Source organism: Heloderma suspectum, chromosome 11 (genome assembly GCF_057233095.1).
Source record: "Heloderma suspectum isolate Gila_16-S chromosome 11, 16-S_ref, whole genome shotgun sequence".
Lineage (NCBI taxonomy): Eukaryota > Metazoa > Chordata > Lepidosauria > Squamata > Helodermatidae > Heloderma > Heloderma suspectum.
In genome coordinates this window covers 5,821,769-5,835,094 of record NC_139468.1, presented here as the reverse complement: position 1 = coordinate 5,835,094, position 13,326 = coordinate 5,821,769, and the positions used below count along the sequence as shown (strand labels likewise).

Genomic DNA, 13,326 nt, shown 5'->3' with positions numbered 1-13,326 from the left:
AAAGCGAGCTATAATTCGACATGCTTCGCTGCACTGCTAAATGACACAGGCTGTGCCTCTCTTGTGTATTCTGATGAGGGGAACTGAACTTGGGGCTGTTCTCAGATTGGGCTTTCGGGGGGTATTCTTTTAAATGGGCCACCCCAGGCCCCTACGTGTTCCTCAGATGGCACCGTCACACTTTCCCTGCTTCCCCCACAACAGCAGGGAGTTCCATGGACAGACTTCGATAGAGCTGGTTTCCTTGTGAGGAGAGGATCCTGGAGAATTCTGTGCCCCAATCCAGCAAGAGAGGTCCGTGTGCACTGCGTATTGCAACGCTCATCTGGCACCACTGAATTAGATGCATGTGACCAACGCCGATGGAAACGCACATCCTCATTCCAGGCCATGAGGTGCCCACAACAAAGCATGGCAAGAGCTGGACTGGGGGTGGGGGGGGGCACTGTTTTTTGTAATATCTGTTTGTTTACAAGTATGCAAGTTAAGAATTGGGGTGAATTCACACAGACCTTTCCCTGTATTTTGTAAATTTGACTAGTAGAGATGGAAAGTGGTGCTCCCTTTTACGACGTCGGCAAGAAGCACAACCAAGCTGCAGAACCAAACCATCGACTGCTACGTGATCGAGAGCCTCTGCAGTGAGCGAAGGGAGGCTTGAAAAGACACATTACTTACTGCCCCCACCTGCTGCTGTTAGTGAGGGCCAGGCCTTGATGCATGTGGGGCAAGAAAATAAAATCAAAGGAGGGCCCAGGGCAGACAGGTGCAGCAGGCCCTGCCAGGGTGCTGGAGCCCGGCCAATGCCTGAGGATGCCAGGGGCTGATGCCGGCCCATGTCCATCTAGCTAAGTATTGGCCATACTGACTGATGGCGACTTTCCAGGGTTTCAGAGAAGAGTCTTTCCCAGGCCTACCTGGAGATCCTGGGGACTGAACCCAGGACCTCTGGCATGCAAAGCAGGTGGTCCCTGCTCTAATGGAATGGCAGTCACAGCTCAAAGCCTGGCAGTCAACTCTGCGTAGGATGGGATGCCAGGCATTGCCAAGCGGTTGGCATTAATCCTTCAGAAAGTGCAATGGAAGGCAGTAAAGTTTCTGGGGTGGGGCGGGGGCTTGGCTGTCCTTTTTATCCAGGAGGCCACCCAAGTGTCACAACGCTGACGCAGCAGTTGACTCAACCATAAAGCCTTACGCCTGGCTTAGTTGCCCACCCTCGGGCCAGTTCCAATTCTGCTACTTTGTACTTGGCTGTGCTCAAATTGCTAAGAAGGACAGTGACCCTTCAGGGTCCCTTGCCCTGCCTGCTTGCTGGGTACTGCCATTCTCCACGGTAAAATGGCGACAGTTTGCTAAGGTTTAATTTGGTTATCCATTATCAAGCCTCATCTGATCAAACGTGAGGTCACACTCCATTGTCGTTAACTGGTACTAAGTTGATTTGAGTGGAGAGGAGAATAGGATAGTTTAACTCTGTTTCCTAGATCTGGTCTTACAGAAACCTCAGAAAAGTAACCATTCCTCCCTCCCTCCCTCTCTTGTCAGCTTCCCAGCTTCCAATGCTCCCCCTCGCCTCCATTTCCCCCAAATGCTGAAGCATCTTCATTCATTTTGGCTTGGTGTCGCCTAGTCTCTCTCTTGCGCTCTCTCCCTGCTTTGACCTCCAAGACAAGTCTTCAGTTAATTTGCCCTGCACTTTGCCTTTCATTATAAATAATAATTATTCTTATGCATTATCAGTAAAACCTCCTCTTTTGGAAAAGCACAGGTCTTGTCTCTATTACTCCCTCCTAGGTACCTTACAAGGGCACTTGGCTATCTAGACCAAAGTCTGTAATGTCACCCACTCTGCACCCTTGTGTATTTCAGAAAATGTGCTAGTTTCTTGATAGCGGCCTGTCCTCCAGGAGAAAAGAGTCACAGCAGTGGAGGTAAGAAGTTCCTATAGTACCACAGTAATTCCTTCTCATCATTTGCATTCCAGAACGGCCTATTCCCTGAACATGGAAAAGCAGTTTTCAGAGCTGTAGACAGCCACATGTCCTGGGCAAGTGTGCGAACAATCTCCACTTGGCTTGTTTCAGATGTTCTTCACACTTTCAATGAAAACATGGAGGTGTGGGGTAGCATAGGAGCAGTGGGTTCCATCCTGCACTGCTCTACACTTTGGAACCTTTTCAAACCTTACAAGGAACAGGTGGAGGTCAGAGGTGGGGCTGCCACTGTAATACCACCCCCCCCCATACACACACACAGTCACTGCACATGAGAAGAATGTCTGAAAAGGCCTCTAGAGCAGGGGTTGACAACATGGCACCCATCAGGAACCCCTCCTCTCCCTCTCCCGTCATGCTTACCTCCTCCTCCCTGAAATTCCCCCCCCCACACACACACACACTGCTGCACACAGTTCCTCCTTCTGCCCAAGATTTCCTTCCCACCCCACCCCACCACTGCCACCCCTTCCTCATTAGGATTGCTGAGGTGGGCACAGTGGCGGGGGTGGGGAAGGAAATTTTGGGTGGCAGGAGGCAAGTGCAGCAGTGGGGGAGGGAGGTGAACGTGGTGGCAGCAGGGGAGGAAATTTTGGGTGGGAAGAAAAGGAGGTGAGTGCAGTGAGCAGGGGGAGGTGAACATGTTGGCCATTGACCACAGACACTTCTTCAACTGGTGGAATGTGCCCACGGTGCCAAGAAGGTCACCTACCCCAGCTCTAGACTATTATGAATGCAACCTTAGAGCTGCCCGCAAATGCTTGATGATTGACATTAAGAGAATCTTGCTCCTTTTTTATTGCTTTCATGAAAAGTATGAACTTTAGGTATGGATAAATACAAGTTTTCCCATGGTTTGAACCTGAGTTTGGTGATTTTGAATGTTTCTGTGTTCACTGAAGACTTTAAAAAAGTTATGCATTGCTTTCATATTGTCTATGTAACTATTTATACTATTTGTGGAGATTAAATATTTACTTATGTTTGCATATGTTATTGTTTAATAAATTTGTCATACAACAACTTCATGGCAGTCAGGGGAGAAGGAGGGTGGATTTCTTCAGAGAAGGGCATTAAAACTGAATGAAAATGTGCCAAAAACCCTCCTGGCTTGTAGAACATACCAGCTGCACCTTACTAATCTCTGACTGATCCTTGGAGAGAATTACAGAGTGACTCAGCCAGCAGGCTAGGTGCCACAGTACTGGCAGAAATTGGGGGACACATGCACGGCTCAACATCAAAAACCAAGCAGAAGACACAGTGAGTGCCCAATCCCCTGGGACGTTCTTTTGCACGAGCCCACTGGAAGTTGTCACACAACTCCCATTCAGAGCAGTTGTCAATTCATTTCAGTGGGGCTTCGCTGGAGCACATGATCAAGCCTCTAAGAAAAGAATGAAGGCCGCAAAAGAACCATGCTTGTAAACTATCCCTTAATGTATACTTGGCGCTATGCACAAGTCAGGTCTGGGCAAGGAGACATGAAATCCAGTGTGCAACCCATGGTTTTTCCCTGTGTATGCTGCAGTCCTAGATGATCCTGGGGCCAGCAGGAGAAGCACAGAGCCAGTTCAGACTAGGTGGCAGCGCTTCCTTAAACTCATCTGGTGTACTGGGTTTATGGCCACATGCTTATATAAAGCCCCAAATACAATTTTAAGTGGCAGCACTGGAACCTGTAAAGTAATAATGAAAAGAGAATGTGCCTTTGGGCATGTGCAGAGCGCTTTACCTGAGATATGTTTTATGCGCTGTTCTTTTATTTGGCTGTCTGAATGGACTTTATGATAGGTGCTGTTTCATAGTATTTCACAGCACTTTGCAAGACAGTTTATCGCCAACAGACAAGTGGAAGAAACATTATTTGACACCCCCCCCACACACAAATTAATATCACATAGCGATGATATCCAGCTTTTCCCTAGCCACATCTGCTATTAAAGGGAAGGCCTATTAGGTCAGACTATGGAACTTTGGGGAAAAGTTCAGTATTAGCACATCCCCGTTTAGAAAATAAACAAAATATTAATTAAGCTGAAATCACATTGCTACACACATTGAATATCCACCCACCAACCGACCCCCAAGATTCAAAGACCTGGGAAGGTCAGCGTGAATCAGCGTGGTGTAGCAATTAGAGTGGCGGGGTGATTCTGGTTCACAGCCTTGCTCAGCTATGAAGCTCACTAGGAGACATTGGGTGAGTCCCCATCTCTGAGCATAGCCTACCTCACAGGGTTGTTGTAAGGATAAAAATGGGGTGGGAGGAGAATCATGTATGCTGCCTTCAACTCTTTGGAGGAGAGGCCAGGTAGAAATGTAATGATCAATACGTTTATGAAAAGGAATCACTATTATTGCAGTTTTAATGTTTAGATCCCGGGTGGGCATAAAACAGATCTCCAGATGTTTCTGGACTTCAGCTTGCATTCCTAACCAGTGGCCGTGTGGGCAGAGGCTTCTTGGGAGCTGATGTCCAAAACAAGTGGAGATCTATCTTCTGCTCACCTCTGGTTTAGATAATGTAATGCCCAGCAATAAAGCTATCATTTTTCAGATTTCAAGCTTATACAATAGGCATAAAAGAGGAGACTCCCTCCACGTCCCTCTCCTAGCTTACAGTGTCATTATTATTCAAAGCTGGTGCTATAACAGCAAAAGTAACAGAGATCAGATCAATGGGGACGTTCACAACGGTGTCATGCATCCCAGTGACTACAGTTCATCCAATCAGCAAGTTGCCATGTAGTGGCTGAACAGCAGTAGCGACTTTGGGTGTGGGAACAGCAATAGCGACTTTGTGGGAACAGCAATAGCGACTTTGGGTGTGGGAACAGCAGCTGGAAGTCATGAAAGTAGCAGCAGAAGCAGCCACATTATGAATGCTGTTGTACGACAGGAGCATCGGTACGTTTGGTTTCATCTGGCTGTCTCTATGTTATCAGCCAGATGGATGGAATCTGTTAATCCAGATGCATGCACCTGACCTGAATGATATGCCTGATCTATAATGACTTCCGGGTGCCCGCCTCTTCAGCAACTTGCTTTCTTAAAACAGAAGGATCTGTTGCTAAAGGTCGGTGTTACAAGGTTAAAGAATTACTTGACATTGGAGGTGTGCACTGAGCCTGTGGGGGAATGTTCCCCTTTCTCCACTGGGTCATCACAGCCACACTCCAATTATCTGGGACTGAGGGCAGGCATTCCAGTGAGTGGTTATTATCATCCCTATTTTTACCCTGCTGTTTGATCCATAGGACCCCCTAAGGAGGCTTACAAGAAAACAGTAAGACCCAGAAACAATAATACATAAAAACCATATAACCTGCAATAGCAGGCTGAAATTGTAAACTGACATGTTTCCAAATGCTAACATTCCTTGACAGCCCAAAAACTACCTGAAAGAGAAAGGGCTTTAACATCCTTTGGAAAAAAAACTGGCAAAACTCGACAGAACTGTCTGGTTGCAGGCCTGAACAGCCTATGACCCAACAAGCCAAATGCTGGACCACCAGGGCCATGATTAGCCTCCTGTTTCTCTTGCGTGGAACGTCAACATGGGGGAGGGGAGGGTTGTTATGCACCTGGTGGAGCCCCACATGTAGATGGTGGGCTGCAAATTCTGCAGGGTTGTATGGAGGGATTGAGCCTGGAGGCTCTCTCTGTGGAACGAGTTCCATAAGGATGGCATCACAGGGGTAGTCACTTATGACTGGCCAAAAAAAGAGGAAACACATCACCAAAAAAGAGAACAAAAGAGGACAGTGTTTTGCACATGCGAATTCATATGAAAGCCAGTGTGGTGTAGTGGCGAGCATGTTGGACTGGGAGTCAGGAGATCCGGGTTCCAGTCCCCACTTGGCCATGGAAGCTCACTGGGTGACCTTGGGCCAGTCGCAGACTCTCAGCCCAACCCACCTCCCAGGGTTGTTGTTGTGAGGATAAAACTGGAGGAGGAGAAGGATTATGTACACTGCCTTGGGCTCCTTAAGGACGAAAAAAGGCAGGATATAAATGTAATAAATAAAAGATGTTTATCTTTTAAACATAAATAAGATGTTTAGATGCAAATTTAGAAATAATTACTATAATTTAAATAGAAATACAGTACATCTCACCTAAGGTGGAAGACTGTGACCAGGTGACCCGTCTGTCTGCCTGTTTAGTGTGGTGTTCAGGTGCTCACGGGTGCGGGTCAATAGTTACTATGGTTAATTATCTTTAAACCAGAACTGGACAGGACAGCCTCTCAAATAGGGGACACCTTCAGACAGAGGACACACAGCCACCCTAGGCACCACCAGACAACAAATCCTGCTTTCGAGGCAGGGCTCCCAGGCTGACTTGATCCCTTTATGGACTTCTGGCATTTTAAAATTATTCATTGGTTGAGCTCACCAAATGGCTTCACAAAACTGCCTGCAATGGTGTATATAACTCTCGCCCAGGCTGCTGTCCACCTCCCCTGTAATGCCATTAATATCCTTGGCATCGGGGCTGGTTTGCTCTGCTGTGGGAAAGAGGCTGCCCTCAACAGCTTCTTTCACCAAGCTGCATCTGTTTCTTTACAGCCTGCTGGTCTGGGCACAACAGGGTTCCAGATTTCCTGTTTCCTCTGCAGGGCTGAAGAGGCGGATAAAAACACTGGCATTCGGTTGTTCTCAAAGTCTTAACATTCTCATTAACTGAATTGCCCACAAATAAAACTTTCCCTAAACTCAAACTGGGATAAATTCCTTGCTTTCACACTCATAAATCCATTTAAGAAAGCATGAAAAGTTCGATGCTGTTGACACATCTTAAGACAAGGAGTCGATGACTTTGGTGGTGGTTCCCTCCGAGAGGCTGACTTTTAGTGACATCATGTTGATATCCCAGAATTCTTCTTGGTGTTGTTTTCTATAGTACTAGAGGCCCCAGTCATACGAACACGGGAAGCTTCCTTATTCTGCGTCGGACCACTGGTCCATCTTAGCTCAGTATTATCCACTCGCACTGGCAGAGACTTTCCAGGATTTCAGAGGGGCCTTTCCCAGCCTTACCTGGAGCTGCTGGGGATCGAACCTATGACCTTCTGAATGCAAAACAGGTGCTCTGCCACTATGCTACAGCCCTTCTGTAGTGGACAGAGGCATTTTGGGAAGGGAAATGTGTTCCTCCTTACTCCTATAAGTTTCATAGGAACAGGCTGTGCAGGTATGGACTCCTGTTTGAAGAAGACAAAGGCAATAGGCTGTACAAGTGAAATGAAACCTTGCTCATACCGTAAAACTGTGCCGGCCAGAGTGGCACCCCGAGAGCACAGACGTGAGCCCTCCCATTCTAAATGGCTACACTGGATAGGGCTGACGGCGTTGCAGTCCAACCACATCTGGAGAGCACTATGTTCCCCGCTTATGTTTTATGTAATTGTGGCCACAGTCACATCTAATTTTGGCCCTAAGTTGATCCAAAGGAGCAGACTGCCAAAGAAACATGAAAAAAAAAATCATTCTTTGGGGATTGGATTTGCTTCAGTATTTTATAGAACACTTGGCCTGGAATACTTAGTGATCTAAAAAGAAAGAACCATGATGTCAATTTAACATTTCAGTGCTGACAACTGGAAGGGCCCGGCAGACAGAGGGATGAAAACATTGCAACCAGCAAATTGATCAGAACTTGGGTATCTCTGCTTGCTTTTGATGGTGGAGGGTTGTTTTTTTTTATCCATACAGCTATTAATCACACGAAAGCAGATATTTCAGAATATTAATCCAAACCAGCTGTTACGTCTTTTACTGTGCTATTATCAGAGATTAACCTTTTGTACAGAAAGGTCACCTTTTTGTGCTGCTTCCAAGTGCACATGGAAAACCGATGTTTTAAGGTCCTTTCTTTTGATAGAAGGTGATAGAAACCTCGGTATATTGCATGGGGTTTCATGTGCGTAGTAAGGGAGCAGCCCACAGCTCAATGGTCAGGCACCTCCTTTGCATGCAGAGGGTCCCAGGCTCAATCCCTGGCATGCCCAATTTAGGGAACCCAATTGGCAACCTGGCAGACATCAGCCGGAGAACCCGGAGAGCCCCAGATAGTCAAAGTAAATGACATTGGGCTTAATGAGCTAGCTGTCTTACCCAAAACAAGGCAGCTTCCTAGATTCCCTAGAATCTCGCACATTAGTGTTTGCATCAGGGACAGGGAAGCTTTAACAAGGAATTAGAATTCCTGTTTTATTGCTTTAAGCAAGGTTCTTGTTTCATGAGAAGAGAGCCTATTGGCCATGGGCAGAACTGACCAGGTACTTTTCTGCAGAAAGGAATGGGAGATGCACCTATATAAATGTCCCCATTTGCTTCATCGAAATATATAGTTGGAGAACCAGTGTGGTGCAGTGGTTAGAGTGTGGGACTGGGATTCAGGAGATCCGGGTTCTAGTCCCACTCAACCAAGAAAGATAATGGGGTGACTTTCGGCCAGTCACTGACTCTCAGCCTAACCTACTTCACAGGGTTGTTGTGAGGATAAAATGGAGAGAAGGAGGATCACGAACATTGCCTTGGGTCCTTGGAGGAACAGATAGGATATAAATGTAATAACAATTAAAAAATAGTTCTATGGGTCCAGTGGAATGCATGAGTTATATTTTATAGCTATCTGTCATCTATCTATCTACACACACACACACACACACACACACACACTCTCTCTCTCTCTCTCTCACACACACACACACTCTCTCTCTCTGTCTCTCTGTCTCTCTCTCTCTCTCTCACACACACACACACACACACACAGCTTTTCTATTAAAATGAATCCAAAGCAGCTTCAACATAAAACAATAATAGAACAATTAACATCAATACAACCAGCAGTGGAAAAACACAGTCGAAAAGAATGTAGAAACAGAACAAGACAATAGAAGAGGAGCCACCAATCACTCATTAAAAGCCTTGGAGAATAAGAGGGCCTTCACCTCTCTCCTCAGTGAGCAAAGAGGACATTCCACAACCACTGAGGAGGCCCTCTCCCCAGTGGTCACCCCCCAGCCCCTGAGAGTGGAGGCACCTGGGGAAGAACCTCCAAAGAAGACCTTCAGCCCATTTCAGCCAGGCTCACACAGGAGACGGCGGTTCTTCAAGTACTCGGGTCTGAAGCGCTTTAGGCTTCACTCCACTGAAGCCCTCCACTGAAATGAGTGTTGAATGGCTCCCACTCGCATAGGAACTCGGCATGTCCAACGGAGAACACACGGAGATCTGGGTGCTCAGCCGATCCCCCAGATTCCTGACACAAAGATGTGCCCCCGAGGGAGAGCTATCACCTCCTCCATCTTGTCTTTCTTTGAAACCCACCTGACAGGCCCTGTCCTAACCTGGATATGAAGAAACACCACCCCCACCCCCACCCCCACATTGTCATCCTGCATTGTCTGACTCAGGTGCCTGTTGTGGAGTCCATCCACCTGCTTGGTCCAGTTTGTCATCTGGCCACCCCTTGCCCTGTTCGATCAATCTGAAAATTGCCAGCTTACCTTCTGTGATCCAGACGCTGAGCTCTTCAGCGAAGTGCGTTTGAAGGAGCCACTCATCCTCTGGGGGGAGCCACTGACCTTCCCTCCCCTTTTGGTCCCCTGCCCCTTGCCCTCCATGTGCAACCTTGCCCCTAGCCACCAAGGCAAGACCAAACCTCATTCATGCATATTCTGAGCTATGGCCCATGGAAGCCAAGGGCTGGCGAACGATCACTAGAGGGAAAATTTAAAGGTGGATGGACAGAGTCAAAGTCCGGGACATCCCTGTCTTGGTCTGAAGGGCTCTTTGTTAGAAAGCAGAGTGAGCCAGGCTAGGCAAGTAGGGAAAGCAACAAGCAAATGGACTGGAACAAGCAGCTATCCCCCCACCCCCTCCACTCTCCCTAGCTTCTCTATAATCAGGCTTAATGCATACAGCTCCTGCAAGCAATGGTTTCTAATGGATGGAGATTTAATAAATGGTGATTGAAGGTAAATCTACTTTAGAAAGCAGCAGACCCAAAAGGTTTTTATTCACATAAAGCATGGAGTGGTCAGATGGAAATTGTTCTGGCTTGCCAAGGAGAAAGGCACAGGAAAAGAGCAGATGGCCTGCAGAGGACTAGAAGCTTGGCAGGATGCTAGTGAGAGGTGATGGGGAAAGGATCCAGGAAAGGGAACTGGACATAGCCAAGAGCATGGGTGGGAAACAAGTTGCCCTCTGAGTCATTTTTTAAAGCAAGGGGAATGGCTTGCAAAGTAAACCTTCAAAGACAGGGTAGGGTCTTTCAAGTGGGCTTGAAAAATATGATGACAAACAGGTTAAAGACTCCAAATCTAAGTAGCGTAGCAAATGAAGAGTGTTTTCCAACTCTCATGGGTTCTAAACCCAGAATGTGAGATTTCTGAAGTTCTGATTCAGATTTTTCGCATTTGAAAGTTTTCCTATATGGCTATAATAAAAGAAGCACAACAGATCAATCTATTTATATGTTGATCTACCTCATGAGCTCAGGGTGGGTAACAGGAATTTTACTGAAGCGTCACAGCCAAATGACTAGAGACCTACAGACATTTTAATCTCATCCCCCCTTCCATCCAGGGACTGTGGGAAAATCTCCTCCCACCTTCAGGCTGTCTCTATTGCTCATTCCTCTCTCCCTCCCGCTTTCTCCCGCACAATTCAAATCCTCAGCCTCAATTTTCCCCCTTCCTTAACACCATCCCCCTACAAGTGGGGTTACTCTTTACTACTTATCATGTCTCTCTTCTCTCACCTATTTCTGTCTCCATCTGTTTCTCTCCCCTCACCCATCTTTGGAGGTGGGGATTTTCTTACCCCAGCATGACAAGCTGAACCTGCCAAAATTCTCTCTTCTTCAGATTTGTAAACAGGGCGAGAGTCCTCTCCTCTTTTGCATGACAGAGGTTTATAAAATTGTGTATGACACCGACAAACCAAAGAGAAGAGAGAAGTTTTGAATTAAACACGTGTTTACATCCATGCATCATTTACACCTTTTCATTTCAGTAGGGCTTGAACTGGTGAAGCTCATGGGATTGTATTGTACCCACTGAGCAAAAGACCTGATGACACTTCAGAAACAATACAGCTAGCTTCTAAGAACAGGATAAGTAAAGCAGCAAAAAAGATAGACCATATGGGCTAAATAAAGCAAAAAAAACATCGTGGTGGGGAAAAAATTGGATTAATTCTTGTAATCTACTCTATTTTCATTTGTCCACCTCCTCTCATTCTGCTGTTATTTTCACAAGCCTCCAGTAATCTTTTTCTCCTGATTTGTAGCTTATTATTTCTGAAAGTTGTAGATTCTGTTACAAAATCTTGCCATCCTGTCTGTGTTTATACATATCTAAGTATGCATGATTGTGTGCATGCATGCATGCATGCATGCATCTATCTATCTTCTTCTATATACCTGCTAAATGCAGGATGCCAAACTCAGATATTCATCAGCTATAACCTAAACTGCAATCTACAGCCTTGAATTCTGAGAAGGAAAAGTATTTTCGGCACTACCTAGTATATTCAGATTTTCAGATGTAGTCAATAATTCCAACTGATGGGGAGATATTCAAGCAACACAAAATTACTCAATTACACAGGAACTTTGCACAAAAAGTTGCAGAGAATTGTTAGGCTTCATTTTCACCTAATGGGAAAAAATGAAAAATGCTTTTTTATTCAATTTAAGCTTAAACGCTATAAAAACTGAATCTGAAGACAATACGGAAAGTGTTCATCCAATCATTATATGAGTGAAAGTGAAAGATGCATGCAGAAGCAACGTTAAAGGTGGAGGCTCCACCCGCTCATTATCCCTGGTCACCCCAATAGTTAAGAACCAAATCTGCTCCTATTGCAGTAACCCAGGCTATAGGTCATGGGACTGATCTGTGGTTGAGAGAACTCCCTTTGTTCCAGCACAATAGTCTTGAAGTGGGTGTAGAGGTGAGGATTTTAGGAGAGGGCAGGTATAGGGTAGGGAAGTTTGAAGTTTCTCTCCAACTTGGACATTAATCTGAGCCAGGGAAGAACTTTGAGGGCCATTATGCTCACCTCATATTTCAGGCAACTATTACAAGCCCACCAAGGCTTGTTATTTCTGGGCCAGGAAACACAAATTTCAGGGACGACACTAACTAAAGTGCCAAGGTTCTTCTTTTTGGGCAGACATCTGCTGGTGACATGGTTTGTCACTGTTAAGGGATTTTCCTGCTAGCAGGATTATATATAATAGCTTCTGTTTTCCAACTAGATTCTCACATATGCATAACATTCTAGGTTGTGTACCATACAGTGTGGAGCTGTTGAGCACGAATGGAGTCACCCACCATGCTAATTTTTTGTCTGTTTAGCCTAGTTTCCATGAAAGTACACTTCTTTTAAAAATGTGAACATTGCAACGCAGCTTCAAATGCAACCAAATTTACTTTACACAAAACCTCTGCGTTCTTTTGGTCAGGTTCTTTTTCGCTGTGTGCTACCACCTGTCCCTTACTATGAACCAGACTTAAAATATCGCAGCTAATGTGAACATCTGAGCGTAGTATGACCACAGTGTGCATTGCTTTTTCTCTGATTAGAGTCACAGCTTATATACATATGCAGGAATGGTCCTATTTTGGAATCCCACATTAGAAAACAGCAACTCAGAATCCTGCAATGAATCTTGATATGATGGTACTGGGATTTTTTTTAAAAAAATCCCTATTGTTTTCTGAGAGGTTTTTTTTGTTTTTTTTTTAGCACATATTGCCACCTCAGTTATTATTTCATGCATTTTTATACCGCCCCATAGCCCACTCTCTGGGTGGTTTACAAAGATTAAAAAAACATTAAAATACAGTATACAAAGTTTAAAAACCATTTACATAAAACACACAAACAAACAGTATACACAGAGACAACATATAACTCAAAACAAATTTGAGTAGTCAACCATAACTGTAAGACAGATCCAGGACCTTTTATAACTTTTATCTCAAAAAACTTGAGAGCTAAGAGCGAAGAAAAAACAGAAGCAGTATTGCCCAAATCCAGAACACTTGTCCAACAAGTACAAATTCAGCGCCAAGTTTAGCAACCAGTGCATGCTCCGCTAAGTTTAACAACCAACGCAAGATACAAAAAGCTTAACCTTTCCACCCTTAACTCAATTCTTGTTTGGATTTGTTTGGATCTGCCCTGCTCTGTTTCATTAAAATGTTTATTTGGCAATAAAGACTAGTCCTTCCTTTCCTCATGTGCTTTTGAGCCAAACTGAACATGTTGAGATCTAAAATCATTCTCCCCCACTTCTACTTGCCCCA

At 45.3% G+C, this 13,326-nt stretch overlaps 1 protein-coding gene across 1 annotated transcript in view; it reads right to left on the bottom strand.

Annotated features, from left to right (window-relative positions):
• The window catches only part of TRPM1 (transient receptor potential cation channel subfamily M member 1), a 153,929-nt gene that overhangs the window by 90,569 nt on the left and 50,034 nt on the right, over positions 1–13,326 (bottom strand). The gene's annotated exons all lie outside the window — the stretch shown is intronic.